This window comes from Marmota monax, unplaced genomic scaffold (genome assembly GCF_021218885.2).
Source record: "Marmota monax isolate L192 unplaced genomic scaffold, Marmota_monax_Labrador192_F-V1.1 WCK01_AAM20220418_F8-fsc00251, whole genome shotgun sequence".
Taxonomy (NCBI): Eukaryota; Metazoa; Chordata; class Mammalia; order Rodentia; family Sciuridae; genus Marmota; species Marmota monax.
Window position 1 is genome coordinate 2018871 of NW_026694546.1, and position 16269 is coordinate 2035139.

The following is a 16269-nucleotide window of genomic DNA, read 5'->3' on the forward strand; positions in this document are numbered from 1 at the left end:
ATCAGCAACAGTGTGTGTGTGTGTGTGTGTGTGTGTGTGTGTGTGTGTGTGTACAGGTATACTTGCTACAATTTGTTCATTTTATTTTTAGTTTGAGATCTTTAGTCTTCAGAAATCACCTAAAGTAACTATAGAGCAATATAATCACTGTTGATGTAAAAATTTATCAGAAGTATAGTTCAAAACTTGGGGTGGGGTTTTATATATCTTAAGGTGATTGATTTCTGATGTAATAAATCATGCAGGAAACACAGTGTGCATAATTTTAAATTTAAAAAGTAATGGAAATGCTTTTTATATTGATTGTATTGGTTACATACATGTTAAAACTGATCAAATTGCATACTTCAAATATGTGCATTTTATTTTACTTCAATTTTACCTCAATAAAGCTATGGGAAAAAAGTATAATTCAAAACTTACTTAATTCATATAATGAGACTTTATGTCCTGTTTATTAATCCCCTATATCTGTAGGAAAATATTGGAAACACACACATTGAGATAAAGGCTTTTCTCCCAGACACAGATACACAGATAGCTTGCAGTTTTATATTATCAACCATAACAACAGGTGAATAAAAAGTAAACACACAAAAATTCACCTATTTTTTTTTTTTTTTTTTGGTGGAGGTGAAGTGTGTTCTAGACTCATTTGAAATTACATTTAAACACACCAGCATTTCTGTCTTCCCCCATCCATCAGAGAATAAAATATATCCACCATCACCTACTCAACAGAGATTTGATATGAGCAACTGTCTAGAGCAGGAAAAAACCTTCGGAAACAAGAATCGGAAGATGTAAAAATAATGTTTTTGGAAGACCATTATGGAAAAGTCTTAGAAATGTGAAGTCTTGATAAAAAGGTAACAAGACAACAAGGGATATCATCTGAAGAAGAGTTGAATTTCCTTCAAGAAACTTCAACTAAAAAGAGGCTTCAGATTGAAGTTTATCTTTATTGTTCTACAGGCCCTGCAGGAAAGAGTCTGCATGTGAAACACACATGAAATCACATATCTGAAAAGTTACTTAAGATTATTTTAATTAATGTTAAAGAACCTTAAACCAGCACAAACACTCCATAAAGAACCTTTATACTAGAGAGAAACTATGATGGCTAATTTTATATATCGAGTTGGCTGGGCCAAGAAGTGCCCAGATATTTAATCAAACATCATCCTGGATATGTCTTCAAGGATATTTCTGGATAAGATTATCATTTAAATTGGTAGACCGAGTAAGGCAAATTGCCATCCCTAATGTGGATGGGTCCCATCCAATCAATTGAAGTCCTGAACTGAACAAGGCTAAATAAGAGAGAACTCTTCCCTCATGACAGCTTGAGTAAGCACGCCAGCCTTTTTCAGCCTCTGGACTCACTGAAACATAGCCCTTCTTGGGTCTCAAGCCTGCCAGCTTTCAGACTCATACCATCATCTTTCCTGGTTCTTGGGCCTTCAGATTCAGATTGGAACTATATGATGACTCTCCTGTGTTACTGTCTACTGACTCAAGATCTTAGGACTTGCCAGACTCTACAATTGCATGTGCCAATTACACACACACACGTGCGCGCACACACACACACACTATTAGTTCTGGTTCTCTAGAGAGCCCTAATAATACAGAAACCCTATAGTTGACATATAAGTCTTACTATTTGTATAATAAGAAAATATTTATAAAGGAAGAAAAAAGTCTTTGCAAATGTATAAATGTGAAAATTATTCTTCTACTCTAGAACCCTACCCTGCAAGCATAAATGTTTGTAGGGAAAGCATCTCAGAATGCAGCACATTATTCACAATCTTATAGTAGGCACATCAATATAAAAGCAAGTTTCCTCTGACCCCAGAATATAAATAACACTTAATGATACTATTGACTGAGAATAAACATGCTACAGGAGAAGCATGTCTGGCAGGGGAAGACAAGGCAATCATTTGGGACAAGTTCAACTTGAGATGTTTAGAGGTGCCTGGGGTCTGATACATAACCTTTTTGTATCATCTATAAAATGGAATAATAATAATATACATATACTAATATATATACACGTGTGAATGTATAGGTAACTCATATATGTATATATACACATATATAGAGATGCATACACACATATACTTACACATATATGTGTATATATATATATATATATATACATATACATACACATGTATATGTTGTTGTGATAATTAAATGAATTATATATATCAAAGGCTTAGAACTGTGCCTGGCCCGTATTAAATTGTATATGTGTTAATCATTATGGGTACTTTTTTTTTTTTTGGTACCAGGGATTGAATCCAGGGGCACTTAACCATGGAGCTACATTCCCCAGTCCTTTTTAATGTTTTATTAGAGATAGGGTCTCTCTGAGTTGCTTAGGCTGTCACTAAGTTGCTGAGGCTGGCTTTGAACTCACAATCCTCCTGCCTCAGCCTCCAGAGTCAAATTAATCATTATAGATCCAGGGCTCATGAATTTAATTTGAACTATGCATTGCAATTTGAGAGTCATCACCATATAGGTGACTATTAATGACATGGGAGTGAGTCAACAATCAAGGAACAAAAGAGAATGCCCAACAGAATCCTTTAACCATAAGAAGCTGATTCTGATGAAGATGAAGAACATTTGGACCTCGGGCTGGTACAGAATTGGACGAATGAGAGGAAAACTTCCTATGCTCAGGGAAGCATCTTCAAAATACCCAGATGTTCTCAACCTGACCAAAGAAGTGGAAAATACTATACCGGACAGAACTGGGGCAAGGAATAATATTTGGCAGAAACACCAATGTAGGAAGTTCTATTGCAGAGGCACACAGGATGAGGGAAGGGTTGTTTTTTTGTTCTACCATCTGAAGGAAACAGTAAAAATCATGGCCACCTATATACCAGCACAGATTCTGGACTCACATGTTTCAACCAAGTTACAAAGTCCCGCTTGTCCTCATGGTGAACTATTATTACCTTGTCCTTCTCTGTCACGTGCCCATATTGACAGACTTTTTATATTCACTCTTGTGCTATTTTCACTTCAGGACAAAGTCTGTTTCCTTTAGTGTTCGCCATGCCCAACGGGTATCCAATATAGCAGAGGCAGATAAAGCTTGAATCCCCTGGGGACCTTTCAATCCAGCAGCAAAGCAAAGCCAGGTCGCCTTATGGGGTGCACAAGCCAGTAAACCTCAACCACCAAGCAGGTGCAATTGATGTTGCTGCCCAGTTCAGCTGAAGCGCTATACAGGATCCAGGGTGGTCTCCCTGTCCACCCTTTCTCCAGTGCTGGACATGGTTCTTCACTGCCCCTCCCCTCCTCTTTCTGTACCCAGATCCAGGTGGTGTCTGGTGTGTGGCCCCTTGCTCCCTGTTGACCCGCTTCTAAAATAGCAGTGGTGCTGAGTGGCTGGTCTGGGAGTCCCTCTTAACTACGCGGAGGGGGGCTTGTGCCACCTCGCCAGAGTCCAAGGGAAGGAACCAGCTCTCTGGAGAGTCTGTGGGGATGGGGAGAACGGTCCCCACATCTTGCATCCAGACCAGGGGTGGCAGAAGAGACCACTGAGGTTTGCATCTAAAAAAGAGGGATGCTTTGGGCTGTGGTTGTGGCCCAGAGGTAGAGCGCTTGCCTAGCATGCTTGAGGCACTGGGTTCGATCCTCAGCACCACATAAAAATAAGTAAAATAAATATATAAGAACAATAACAGTGTTTAAAAAAAAACTGGGATGCTCAATATACACCTCTTTCTGACCTTAAGTCTTTTTTTTTCTTCTCATATTAACGCAAAGGCAGTTCAAGACATCACTTTTAAAACTTCACTCTGTCCCCTGACATCGTGGTAGAATGATGGCATCATGATATGACGATGGGGATTGCTGGACTGGGCTGTGGTCATAAAGAGCGCAGCAAAGGCATGATTTCTTGTACTTCACGCAGCAGTTCTGGTTTAGAATCACAAGCGAAGTTTCTCTCTGATATGATCCCAGAGCTGCTGGTTCCAATCTTGATCATCTTGCCTACAGAGACCACTGTTGGGAGTGGTGAATGAATTATTGCTTTGAACTGACACCTGGACAGAGGTGACACCACTTCTGGGAATTTCTCCATGGGACGGTGCCAATGGAAAATGGCCCAGCTGATGGTGACCCCTGTTAAAAGAGAGAATTCTGTGCTTGCCATAGAATTCTTTAGCTCACAGCTTTGAGTTCAGATGCCAGCTCCTGGGGGTAGAGGATTCTGAGCATAGCAAGATAACAATAATGTTTCATCAGTGCTGTAAGCTTCAAGCCTGCCTGCTTAGTAGAAACTTTGAACAATGGGCTTCCTGGGTGCCACAGGAAGCCCTAGGCATTGCAACAGTGAAATAGCTACAATATTGTTTCTAGCCCTATAACTTTCTAGTGTTCAAAAAACAATGCATATCTAGTCCTTTACCTCTTGATATGAGACCCTATATAAATAAACTTGCTGGGCCAACCCTTTAGCCACTTTTTCTCCATCAGAGAACAGTGTCCCACCTGATCCCAGCTCTCCAATATCTCTGTGTTTTTCTTATCCCCCATCACCCCTCTTCAGTTTCTTGGGTTTAGCTGTGCAGGTCATTGTAGACCAGGACTACCTGTACATTACTACACCTGAAACATCCAGGGAAAGATTTTGACACAAGTATCTGAGTAAGTAGATGGGCATTTCTGGGATAGAAACAGGTAGAATAGTTTGCTCTATTTAAAATCAGTTAATCAAAACTAAATCACACTTTCAGGCACTGGCAGGCTCAAGACAGAATCCACTGGACCAAAATGCATATTTTAAAATTATTTGTATCATTGATAATAGATAATAGTTATTATCAATTTGTGACTATTGCAATTATAAAATTTATGCTCCCACTAGCAATGTATGAGAATGCTAGCTTCTCTATCATGGGACAATTGATATTATGCTTTATCACTTTTAAAAATTAATTATTAGTGAATTTGACAGTCCATCTTCATTTGGTGATTGCTGATATTATCTTTTTATGTTTTGGGGGCATTACATTTCCTGTTGAGAATTGAATTTTTTGCCCACTTATTTCTTTTCATTAATCATTAAATATTATGCAAGATAGAGATAATGCATCAATCATTTTTCAATTAAATCAACAAATATTTTTAGACAAAACTAAAAATTCTTTTGATCCACCCATAAATATCATTTCCTCTTCCTTCCACAGTGGTAACTACTTTGATCCACACATAATATCATTTCCTCTTCCTTCCACAGTGGTAACTACTGTTGTCTCTGTGATATACACCCTCAGAACTTTCAGAACTACTTTTACTTCCTTAGCTCTGATCAGGCATGAGCCTCATTATGTGCATTAGGAAGCACAGCAGCACCTATGCAGTTTTCTTGTCTAAAAAAAATCCAACCTAAATCTACTCAAACGTCTAGTTCCAATGACTAGTTTACAAGAAATATTGGAGGACAACCAGCTTAAGGAGAAAGCAATATCAACCAAATCGATGAGAGCATTCTATTGTACAAGTGACACTGTCTCCCCACCCAAATAATGCAAATGAGGAAGAAAGGATAAGGGGATAGTTACAGAATAAGTGAGGCTTAAGAGACATTATAAACAAACAAACCTAAAGTGCGAACTTTGTTAGGATCCTAATTTGAATAACCAGCTGCAAAATGATAGTTCTGAGACCATCAAGAAGAGTTAACTAGATATTAATAGTATTAATAATTATTGGGGGGCTGGGATTGTGGCTCAGAGGTAGAGTGCCCTCCTAGTATGTGTGAGGCATTGGGTTCGATCCTCAGCACCACATAAAAATAAAATAAAGATATTGTGTCCACCTATAACTAAAAAATAAATATTAAAAAAATAAAAACAATTATTGGGGCTGTGGTTATATCTCAGTGGTAGAGTGCTTGCCTAGCATATGTAAGGCACTGGGTTCAATCCTTAGCACCACATAAAAATAAATGTGCCAAGATCATTGTATTGTCATGAGCAACTAATAAATAAATAAATAAATAAATGTTGCCCCACTTCTTTCTGGCCTCCATATCTTCTGATAAGAAATCCACTGTAATTCACAAATTTAGTGTTCTTAACCAAGACAAGACAAAATTATTAAATAGTTTTGCCGGCCACAACTTGAAAACAGGTCTCACTGGGCTAAAATCAAAATGTTCAAAGGAACGTGTTTTCTGTGGGCTCAAGGGAACCTTAGCTTATGGCCCCTTACTCCTTGTCCAAAGCTAGAAATTCTGCATCTCTCTCTTCCTTCCTTCTGTTGTCACATCTCTCACAGCCAGGAAAATTTTTTTCATCTTAAAAGGCCATGGTGACTATATTGAGCCCACCTGGAACAACTAGTATGATCTCTCCAATTCAAAATCATATCTCTGAAAAGTACCTGTGTCATATAAGGTACCATAATTATGGGTTCTGGGGATCAGAATGTGGACATCCTGAAAGGACATTATTCTACCTGCCACAGCTAGCAATGAATTTTCTCAAGTTTCTTTGACTGAAACATTCTTAATTGCACCTCAACTTTTTTTTTTGAGGCAAATGGAAAGTTCTTTGCTGTGAAAATTACACAATATAAATTGTTAGATTAAAAAGAATCTCGATTTTTAGGAAAAAAATTATCTTAATTTTCAAAAATCCCTCATTCTTAAACTCAATTCAATTCAGTGAAAATCAGGACAAGCAGTATTTCAGTGAAACTGGGAAGAATTTAAAACTCAGGTATGTTTTCTGCCAGGTATGCCATCTATATAATTTTTGTATAAAACCAAATTTTTACTCTTTTTTAGTTTCTTTCCTGATGTTCAATGTTTCCCTTTTTTAAAAAAATCACATATTTTCCATTTCAAGAACTTCTATTAACCATGCTTTTAGAGTAGTTCTGCTGGTAACAAAATTGTGTTAGTTGCCTTTCATCAGAAAATGTCTTGACCTCCCTGTCATTTCTGAAGAACATTTTCACTTGATTCTGAGTTGACTTAATTTTCTTCAGCATTTGTAAAATGTTATTCCACTTACTTCTCACCTCCATGGTTTCTCATGGAAACCCCGCTGCCATTTGAATTTATTTTCTGTTACTTGTATGGTGATGTTTCAATCTTACTGCTTTCAGAACATCTTTCTTTTTCCAATTTTCTTTTTTTTTGTCTTTAGTTTTCAGGAGTTTATTATCTTTCTTAGCCTGGATATCTTTGTGTTTTCCCTCCTGGGCATCTTGTTAATTCTTGAATCTGTAGATTCATCTTTTTGCCAAATTTAGCAACATCTTGTGTATTAAGGTATTGTAGATCTTCTTTATTTCTTGTATTTTAGGATTCTTCCTTTGACACCAGAGAAGGGGTAAGAAGGTCTCCAACTGGCTATTGCTGTTGTGGGTGGAAGTCCACATTTTACACCCAACCTCTGTTTAGACATACCTGAGGAGTGAGAGATTCTTGTTAGTGGTGGGCAGGGGTTGCATTTCAGGCTCTCCACTAGGCCACCACTGATAACACATTGGCTGGGTGGGAAGGAGAACCTTATACTGTTTCCCGGATGGCCTCAACTGACAGTGTGTGGGGAGGTTCAATATTACCAAGTGTGAATGAAAATCCTAGCTCCCCACACTGCCTCTTCTGTATTCACCCTTGCAGGAGCAATGAGGGCACTTATTAAGGTTAAGTGAGGTTGGAAGTCTGGGTTCCCCACCCAGTCTTTGCTGATGAGAATGTAGTGGGACCACAGTTATGGTTTTGGTTGTGAGATATCCCCCAAAAGCTCACGTGTGAAACGATGCAAGAAGGTTCAGAGCAGAAATGATTGGGTTTTAAGAGTCTTAACCCATCCAGTGAATTAATCTCCTGGTAGGGATTAACTGAGTGGTAACTGAAGTGGTAAGGAATGGCTAGAGGAGGTGGGAATTGGGGCTTGGCTTTGGGTTATATATTTATATTTGCCAAGTGGAGATCTCTCTCTCTCTCTCTCTCTCTCTCTCTCTCTCTGGTTTCTGATCGCCATGTGAGCTGCTTCCCTCTTTCAAATTCTTCCACCATGATATTGTGCCTCACCTTGACCCCCCAAGGAGTGGGGCCAGCCTTCTCTGGAATAAGACCTCTGAAACTGTGAGCCCTCAAATAAAATTTTCCTCCTCTGTAATTGTGCTGGTTGGGTGCTTTAAAGACAGTGGCAAAAACAACCACTGACTAAAACAACCACCATTTTTGTCTGTGGTATTTGGTTGCAGCAGAGTGGGTATTGTCTTAAAGGTTTTCTATCATGTGATATTGCCCTTTTCTCAGTCCTTTCACTAGAGAAAGCAGGTCTTTCTTTCTTCCTTCCTTCTTTTTCTTTTTTTCTTTCTTTATTCTTTTTTTTCTTTGCCAGAACCCATTGACAATTCAGGTTGTCAGTTTTTTTTCAGGATCAGGCCAGGAGATATAATGAAAACACAAACAAAAAAACCAGGAAACTCCCACCATGTTTTTCCTGTGCTTACAAGATCCCTAGCTGGACTGCCTTCTGTTCAACTTATCTTTGTTTTGTATATATGAAGAGCTTTAAGTTGTACTAAGTAGGGAGGGGTGTGTGTTTACTCCATCTATTCCACTATAAGGTCACCTTTATTTATGAAAAATATTTTGATGGGTATACATTTCCAGGCTGACAGTTTTCTTTCAGTGCTTTAAATGTGTTTTTCACTGTCTCCTGATAGATTTTTTTTAACAAGGAATATCTTTGTTCATTTTTCCATCTTTTTCCTCTGTTTTTTTGTGCGGTTTTTATTAGTATGTCTTAAATTTCACTAATTTTTTCTTTTGCAATATCTCAATTGCTTTAAATTCAGTCTAATTTAAGTTTTGATGTTGTACTTGTGATGTCCAGAAGTTCAATTTTCCACTTGCATTTCTCCTTTGATAATTTCTATAAAGATATCCACAGGATCCTTTTTTCTTTGAACTCATGCAGAATCCAGGTTTTTTTTGTTTTGTTTTTTTGTTTTTGTGTGTGTGTGCTAGGTTCAGTTTTACTGAGATTCACATTTCCCTGAAGATCCTCTTCTGGAAGGGCTGACCATGCTTAGGCATTGTACACAAGGCAGCAGAAAGAGGTCTTATGGAATCCAACACACACAGGAGAGGAATGGGTTAGAGAGGAAATAGTGCCATTATTGAGGAAGCAGCTGTGGTGTCCTTAAGGATTCTGTTTGACCATCCATGGAGAATATGGTTTTGGACATTGAAGTCATGGAAATGGGGCAGGGGAAATCATGACTTATTATTACTATCATTATTATTTAGATGAACTGAAAAAGGAAACTATGATTCAAAGACCCCAAATGATTGTTGTTGTTTTTTTAATGTATTAGTTATTTAATTAGGTTCTTGGTAAGAAATTTAGAATACCAGTTTGTGAGGATAAAACGGAGCCCTGGAGCTGAGGGATAGCTTTGATTTGGGGTAAAATTTGTGAGGCCACAGCTTTCTGATCAAACTTGTACTGCTCTATGATCTCGTATTTCTCTTTCTCTGTGTTGAAGATTTCACCTTCCTGGTGTCTGGACTTCTTCAACTGCTTCTTCTTGAAATAAGCATCAGTGAGGTGTTTTGGGATTTTCACATTGCTGATATCAATCTTTGCGGAGGGACTGGTAACAAATATCTGGTGTGTTCCACGCAGAGGAACTCGATTGAGGGAAAGAGGTCCTGTCACAAGTAGCAAGCCACTGCTCAGCTGCTTCAGAAAAACCACTCTCTGTGGCGTCCAGTGAGGATGATCAGGATGGTCCCAGGAGTGATGCTGGCTCGCAGCTTTCTCACGTGCTGACTGAAAGGTTTCTTGCCGTGGCTAAACAGCTTTCGCAGCACATCTTCAGTCAGGTAGTATCTAGGCATTTTGAGAAGCTTAACCACCATGGTACCTCCATTCTTGTCACCACCGACTGGTTTTGCAACAGTAGCAAGAAACTTCTTCTCAACCTTGGATTTAGCAGCTGAGTATTCCCTCTTGTACATGTCCTCAAAGACCCCAAATTATAATGAGGGCATTATCGATTTTTTTTTTTTTCTGGTCAAGAACTTGAATGGAAAAAGAGCAAAAGCTTGGACACAAATCTATCAACTCTACAGGCGCCTGAGGTTTTGAACTAAGTTTATAGGATGACTTGTTCTATGGCCAGGGTCCTGTCAGCAGTCTGTGTTAGTAATGCCTAGTACTAGCGCTTATTACACTCATGGTCCCTCAACATATGTGTTCTCAACCTGATCGAGTTTTTTTTTTTTTTTTTTTTTTTTTTTAGGTCACCCAGAGCATCAGTAAACAAATCCTTCATAAATTTCTAAAAGCAGACAAAGGGGGCGGGAGGGTACCGGGCACTGCTCCGGCGCTGAGGATTCTGGGCACTGTAGTTCCAGCGTCCAGGCTGCGCAGGCGCACTGGCCTTCCTGGAGGCCGACCCAGTCGAGCGGGCGCCATTGCTGGACGCATTCCCACCCTGCTCTGCGAGCGCCCTCAGTTGTGCTCAGTGCGGCCGCCAGGTACTCACTGCCTGGGGCGTCAGGCCCCGACTACCCCCGCCCCTCCCCTGGCGCTTGGGTCCCGGCAGCGTCCGGGGCGTGGCTGCTTCCTCCCCTGCCCCAGACTGGGCCCTCCCACCCCGCCGAGAGACTTTCGGGGCTGGGCCTCCTGCCCGGGGGTGGGCCCGGTCTCCACCCGGCCCTATCGTAGGGCTGTCCGCACGAACAACGGTCTCTTCGCCGGTCCGACTCGGGGAACGTTCCTCGCGGACTTGGCAGGGCCTCGCCACAAGGGGTTAGGATCCCCGGCGCAGGGCCCGCGCTGCGGTTCCACGAGGATGACCGGCCCCTGCCCGGGCCAAACGGTCTTCCCAGGCCTGCATCTTTGCTTCTGTGAGGAGCGGGACCCCGGAATGGCCGAGAAGGGCAGTTAAGGAAACAGGGCGAGATGGGTCAGAGGACGTCCGCCCTGGCTTCCGAACTGCCCGAGATGGAGCAGGGTTTCACATTGGTGACCTGTGTTATGCTCTACAGTTAACCGTGGCAGCTTTTCTTTGCGGGCGTATGCTTTTGGGAAATGCTGGACTAGTCGGGGACGCTGAAGTTCTCAGCAAGAACGTGGACACTGCATTATTATTATTATTATTATTTTGAAAAAATACCTACACTGGCTTAGGAATCACAGCAAGGGAAGTTTCTCCTAAAGTCTCTTAATAATTCTGCAGCGCTTGGGTGCAGTCAAAACAACCAGGAAAAAGAAAATGTGAGGGAAATGATGACTCTGGGGAAATAATAGGTCTAGATAGCTTCTGCATGATGTCAAAAGTACAGACATGTAACGTGGTTATGTTCAAATAACTGATTCATTGTTCTCATTGACTTGCTTATGTCACATTGCTAAGTTAGCCAAATCAAGGTTAAAACCTGAGGTATGGACAGCTACCTTGGGATTTTATTCCATACTTAAATCCCACTTAAATATAGATATGTTATATTGTCTACTTGGAAAGTATAGAAAAATAGGTAAATATTGAGGCCCCACGTATCAGAGGTCTCGGTCTCTCTGTTTTGTTATGTTTTTTTTTGTTATGCATATGTTTGCATGATTAAGATAAAGCTGAATATATTCAATCATAAATATCATTTATTCTGATTACAAAAGATGTCTATTTTACAGTTTGGATAAATATACTTTACTAGCATAATTTATGTGACATATGGCAGAGGAGTTGATAAATCTTTACCAATTTAAAAAATAAATAATGGCTCAGGTTATTCTTGGTAAAACCACTACTGAAATTGAAAATTTCAATTACTCTTTGTAGGTCTGCTTTAGTGTTTAGAGAAAAAATAATTCATGTTGATTATTTGTCTTAGCTCACTTTTTTCTTTGTAGCCTTGTAAAACTGGGCCTCTTCACTTGGAGGTCAGTGAATAGGCTTGTGGGGAACAGTCAATCTTCATGTACCCTGAAATACCATGCAACATCATATATGCATGTGCATTATTCTGAGACAAGGTCAAATTCTCAAATGGATCCGTAACCCCTTCTTCAGAAGTTAAGTTGTACCGGTGTTATGTAGTATAATAAGAAATACCTTGATTGACGCAGAAACTCAGCCCAGGTAACTCCTGCAACACCACACCTTGCCTGTGCTCTAGAGTAAAACATATTGGCCTTGCCTCTTGGTAAAACACATTTTGCTTGGATTTTGAAGTGTGTAAAGAATTTTTAATTTGAGGTTCAGAAATTGGCCTCAAGATAATATTTCTTAAGGTAAGAACCTGAGGTACTTATTAAAAGTGTAGATTTCTGTGCCTATCACATGAAGTAGAGATCCTTATTTGTATCTTGGATGGAACCAAGGAATTTCCTTTTATTTGGGGGTGGGGTACTCAACCACTAAGCTACATCCCCAACTCTATTTTGTATTTTATTTAGAGACAGGGTCTCAGTGAGTTGCTAAGTGCCTCACTTTTGTGAAGTCTGGCTTTGAACTCAAGATCCTCCTGACTCAGCCTCCCGAGTTGCTGGGATTACAGGCATGTGCCACTATGCCAGGCAAGATTTCCTTCTTAATAAGCATCATAAGATTTATCACCCTCTTTATTCTTCTATGTGGGAGTCTTCTGGGAGAAGATTGATAATATTCATTAACTTTCCAAAGGGATCAAAAACCTTAAATCTAGAGAATATTGGTATAGGGGAATACCATTTTGTTGGTAGCCTTGAGACTTTACTATGGGAATCCCCTAGATGACTTTTTTTTTTTTTTAACCCTGGGCTTATCTCCACACTGCAGTGTTTTTCTTCTGTCAACTTCTTAATTTTTTCTTCATATCAAAAATTTTATTGTGCCTCGTGAAACCCAATATCATGAAGCAGACTACTGTACATTCCTAAGATGTTCAAATATTTTCTGTTTAACTAAACTCTGCTCCTTGATATTTCCCTGATAAATTTAGACTTTTCTTTTATGGATTTCACTATGTTAGAAATTAATTCAGCAGCTTTAACAGAGTCCATATAGTGGTTCCAACAAGAAAGAGCTTATTTCTCATTACAATAATCTGAATTGATAGTTGGCAAGTAGTGATGAAGTGAGTGGGAGTAGGCAACTCTGATTTTTAGATCATCTAGTAACCCAGGTTCCTTTTTGCTCCAGATTGTCCAGGGGGCATTGTCCTTTCTGTGATAGAAGCTGGTTCATTCTTTTAGTGTCACCAGTGGATAAAGGAAAGTAAGAAGTGGAAGGCAAGCAGCTCCTTTTTAAAGATGTGACCTGAAAGTTGAATGCATCTTTTACTCAGATCCCTTTTGCCATAATTTATTGACATCCACACCTGGCTCAAGGGAGGCTGGGAAATGTCTTTAGCTGGGTAGCTTGTTGCTACCTAAGAGTTCAAGTTTTTGCCAGGTTGAAAGGTGGACTGGATGTTGCCACGCAACTAGCCATCTTTGCTGCATTTTCTGTATAGGCTACTTAAGGTTCTTGCCCCTTGTAATATCTGAAATAAAGGACTTAACTCAGAAGTAGTTAGTTTTAAGGATGGCCTCAGCCAATTAATATCTCCTAATAGCTTTTGAAAATCATTAAGGGTATGTAACTCCTTAACTCTTATCTGAAGATTTTGAGGACGGATTGTATGTCCTTGAATTATCTGACCCAGATATTGAAAAGGAGGCGCCTTTTGAATTTTTTGAGGAGCAATGCATAAACCCATTGCTGTAAGTGAAGTCTCTGAGTAAAAATTTCTGAAAGTACCTCTGGATTAGCATGAGCCAATAATATATCATCCATAAAATGAATAATATATGCATCAGGAAAGCTATTTCTTATGGGATCTATCGCCTGGTCAACATATTTTTGGCACAGGGTAGGACTATTATGCATTCCCTGGGGAAGTACTTTCCAGCAATATCTTTTAACAGGTTCCTTAAAATTAATTGCTGGGACAGTGAAAGCAAATCTTTCACAATCTCCAGGATGTAACCTTATAGAGAAAAAACAGTCTTTTAAATCTATTACCATCAAGCTATAGTCTAAAGGGATGGCTGTGGGGGAGGGAAGTCCTGGCTGTAATGATCCCATAGGCCGAATTGCATGATTTATTGCCCTTAAATCCTTTAGCAATCTCCAATTTCCTGACTTTTTTCTTAATAACAAAAATAGGTGTGTTCCAAGGACTAAGTGTTGGTTCTATGTGACCAGCCTGAAGTTGTTCCTCAACTAACCTATGAATTATTTTAAGTTTTTCCCTTGAGATGGGCCACTGAGAAATCCATATAGGCTCCTCTGTGAGCCAGGTGATTTTTTCAGCTGTCTTAGGGATCGGGGAAGTACTCAGGGCCCCTAGTAAAAATTTTGGCTTGGAGCATTTACTAATCTTTGTCGTGGAGACTGGTTTGTAAATAGATACTCTTCCTGAAGGGTCTCCTTATCATCTCCAGGAAAATACCTCTGATTAACTTCCTCAACTGACCTTATAGAATTTGGAGTAACTAATAACAATCCCATTTTGGCTAAAATATCCCTTCCCCATAGGTTAGCTGGTAAAGACTCTAACACATAAGGCTTAAATACTCCACTGTTCCCATTGGAATCTTCCCAATGGAGATAGTTGGCACTTTGAGCGGGCTGTGAAATCTGTCCTATTCCCTCTAGGTTAGCTGGTGCTACATGTAAGGGCCAATTCCTAGGCCAGAATCTACTAGAAAGGACAGAGATATCAGCTCCTGTGTCTATGATTCCTAGGAACTTTTTATTATTAATTTTAAATTCTAATAAAGGGCGTTCTTGTCGCACTAACTGAGACCAGTACACTCTGTCCGGCGGTTTGTCGCGACCCCCTCGCCAGCAAGGAAGACACGACACAGGATTCTTCTTTCAGCGGTTTATTCAGGCCTTAACTCTAGTTTTCTCTCAAGCGCGCTTTCTTTCCACGCCCCCACACACAGCCTAATAAAGCTTACTCAAGTCCAATCCAAAGCTGCCACGCGGGGTTTTCTCATAGGGTGTTGAGGGACAGCGCGCCAACTTTTCCTAATAAGGAGTTGTTTACCAAGATCTACAACGGAGACCGGTGCCATCTTCTAATGGCGGCAACGGTCTACAAACACGGCTCACCACAGCGGTTTAGAAACTGAATTTACTGGTGGGTGTTTCTCTGAATTACAGGGCAATAAAATCAATTGGGCAAATGTATCGTTTGGAGTGAGCCTTAGAGCATAATTGGACCTTACAGTAACATTTAATTGTCCTTTAAAATTTGAATCTATCACACCAGGTATCACCTCAATAACTCCCTTTAAATTATTACGTCCCCAAATTAAACCTATAGTATTATCAGGAAGCGGCCCGAAAATCCCAGTAGGGATTTGTTTTGGCCCTGATTCAGGATTCAATTCAACTGTCCTTGAAGGTCCTAAGAAAACTGTCTGCGATCTACATTCCGGTAAAAATCACGGGCTGTCCTGGTTGGCGCCAGTGATGTCACACTGTGTGACCTCTCCTCGAATTCCCCGTATTGTTGCTCGGCCCGGGGAGGGGCCGACCGGAAGTTTTTTGTCTTCTCAATAGGAGGAAATGACGGCAAGAAGGCAGGCTGATCCACGCCATCTTGATCCGCCACGTGGGGTTGAGTCCTGCAATATCTATTATCACCAGTAGATGGAGCCCTGAACTTAAAATTGCGCATGCGACATTCTTGCGCAAAATGGTTACTTTCCCCACAAATGTAGCATCTCCCGCGGGGCTTTCGTTCTAATGCGGGGCTTTCGTTCTAATTCTTGTGGCCTTAATGTTTCCTTTAGTGCCGCAGCTAGGGCTACAGTCTGTAAATGAGTAGAGTCTATCTCAGAACATAAGCGGATAAACTCAGAAATTGTCCCTTTTTTACGGTGCGGCCTAAGAACGTCCTGACAATACTTCTTCGCATTTTCAAATGCCAATTGCTTAACAATAAACTCACAGGCCCCTGGGTCCCCGATCGACCTGTTTGCGGCCTGGTACAATCGGGCTACGAAATCTGAGTACGGTTCACTTGCACCCTGCCTGATTTTGGTAAGAACTAAATTGGATTGGTCTTTAGAGATAATCTGCTTCCAGGCACGTTTCGCACAATCAGTTATTTGATTGTATACTTCAAATTCATAATTTAACTGTCTTTCTAAATCAGCAAATTCACCTGTTCCTAAAAACATTTCTACCGGCGTCTCTAAATTCTGTCTTCTATTC

The 16269-nt window shown here is 40.2% G+C and overlaps 1 protein-coding gene and 1 pseudogene across 1 annotated transcript in view; one reads left to right on the top strand and one right to left on the bottom strand.

Moving 5' to 3' along the window:
• Positions 1-9392: 9392 nt before the first annotated feature.
• On the bottom strand, positions 9393-10166 carry LOC124076649 (large ribosomal subunit protein eL6-like; annotated as a pseudogene).
• Positions 10167-10453: 287 nt separating this feature from the next.
• Znf624 (zinc finger protein 624) overlaps positions 10454-16269 on the top strand; it is a 46414-nt gene continuing 40598 nt past the window's right edge. The window contains exon 1 of the mRNA XM_046420703.2: positions 10454-10552. The gene's annotated coding sequence lies outside the window, so the exon portion shown is untranslated. The remainder of the gene's footprint in view (positions 10553-16269) is intronic.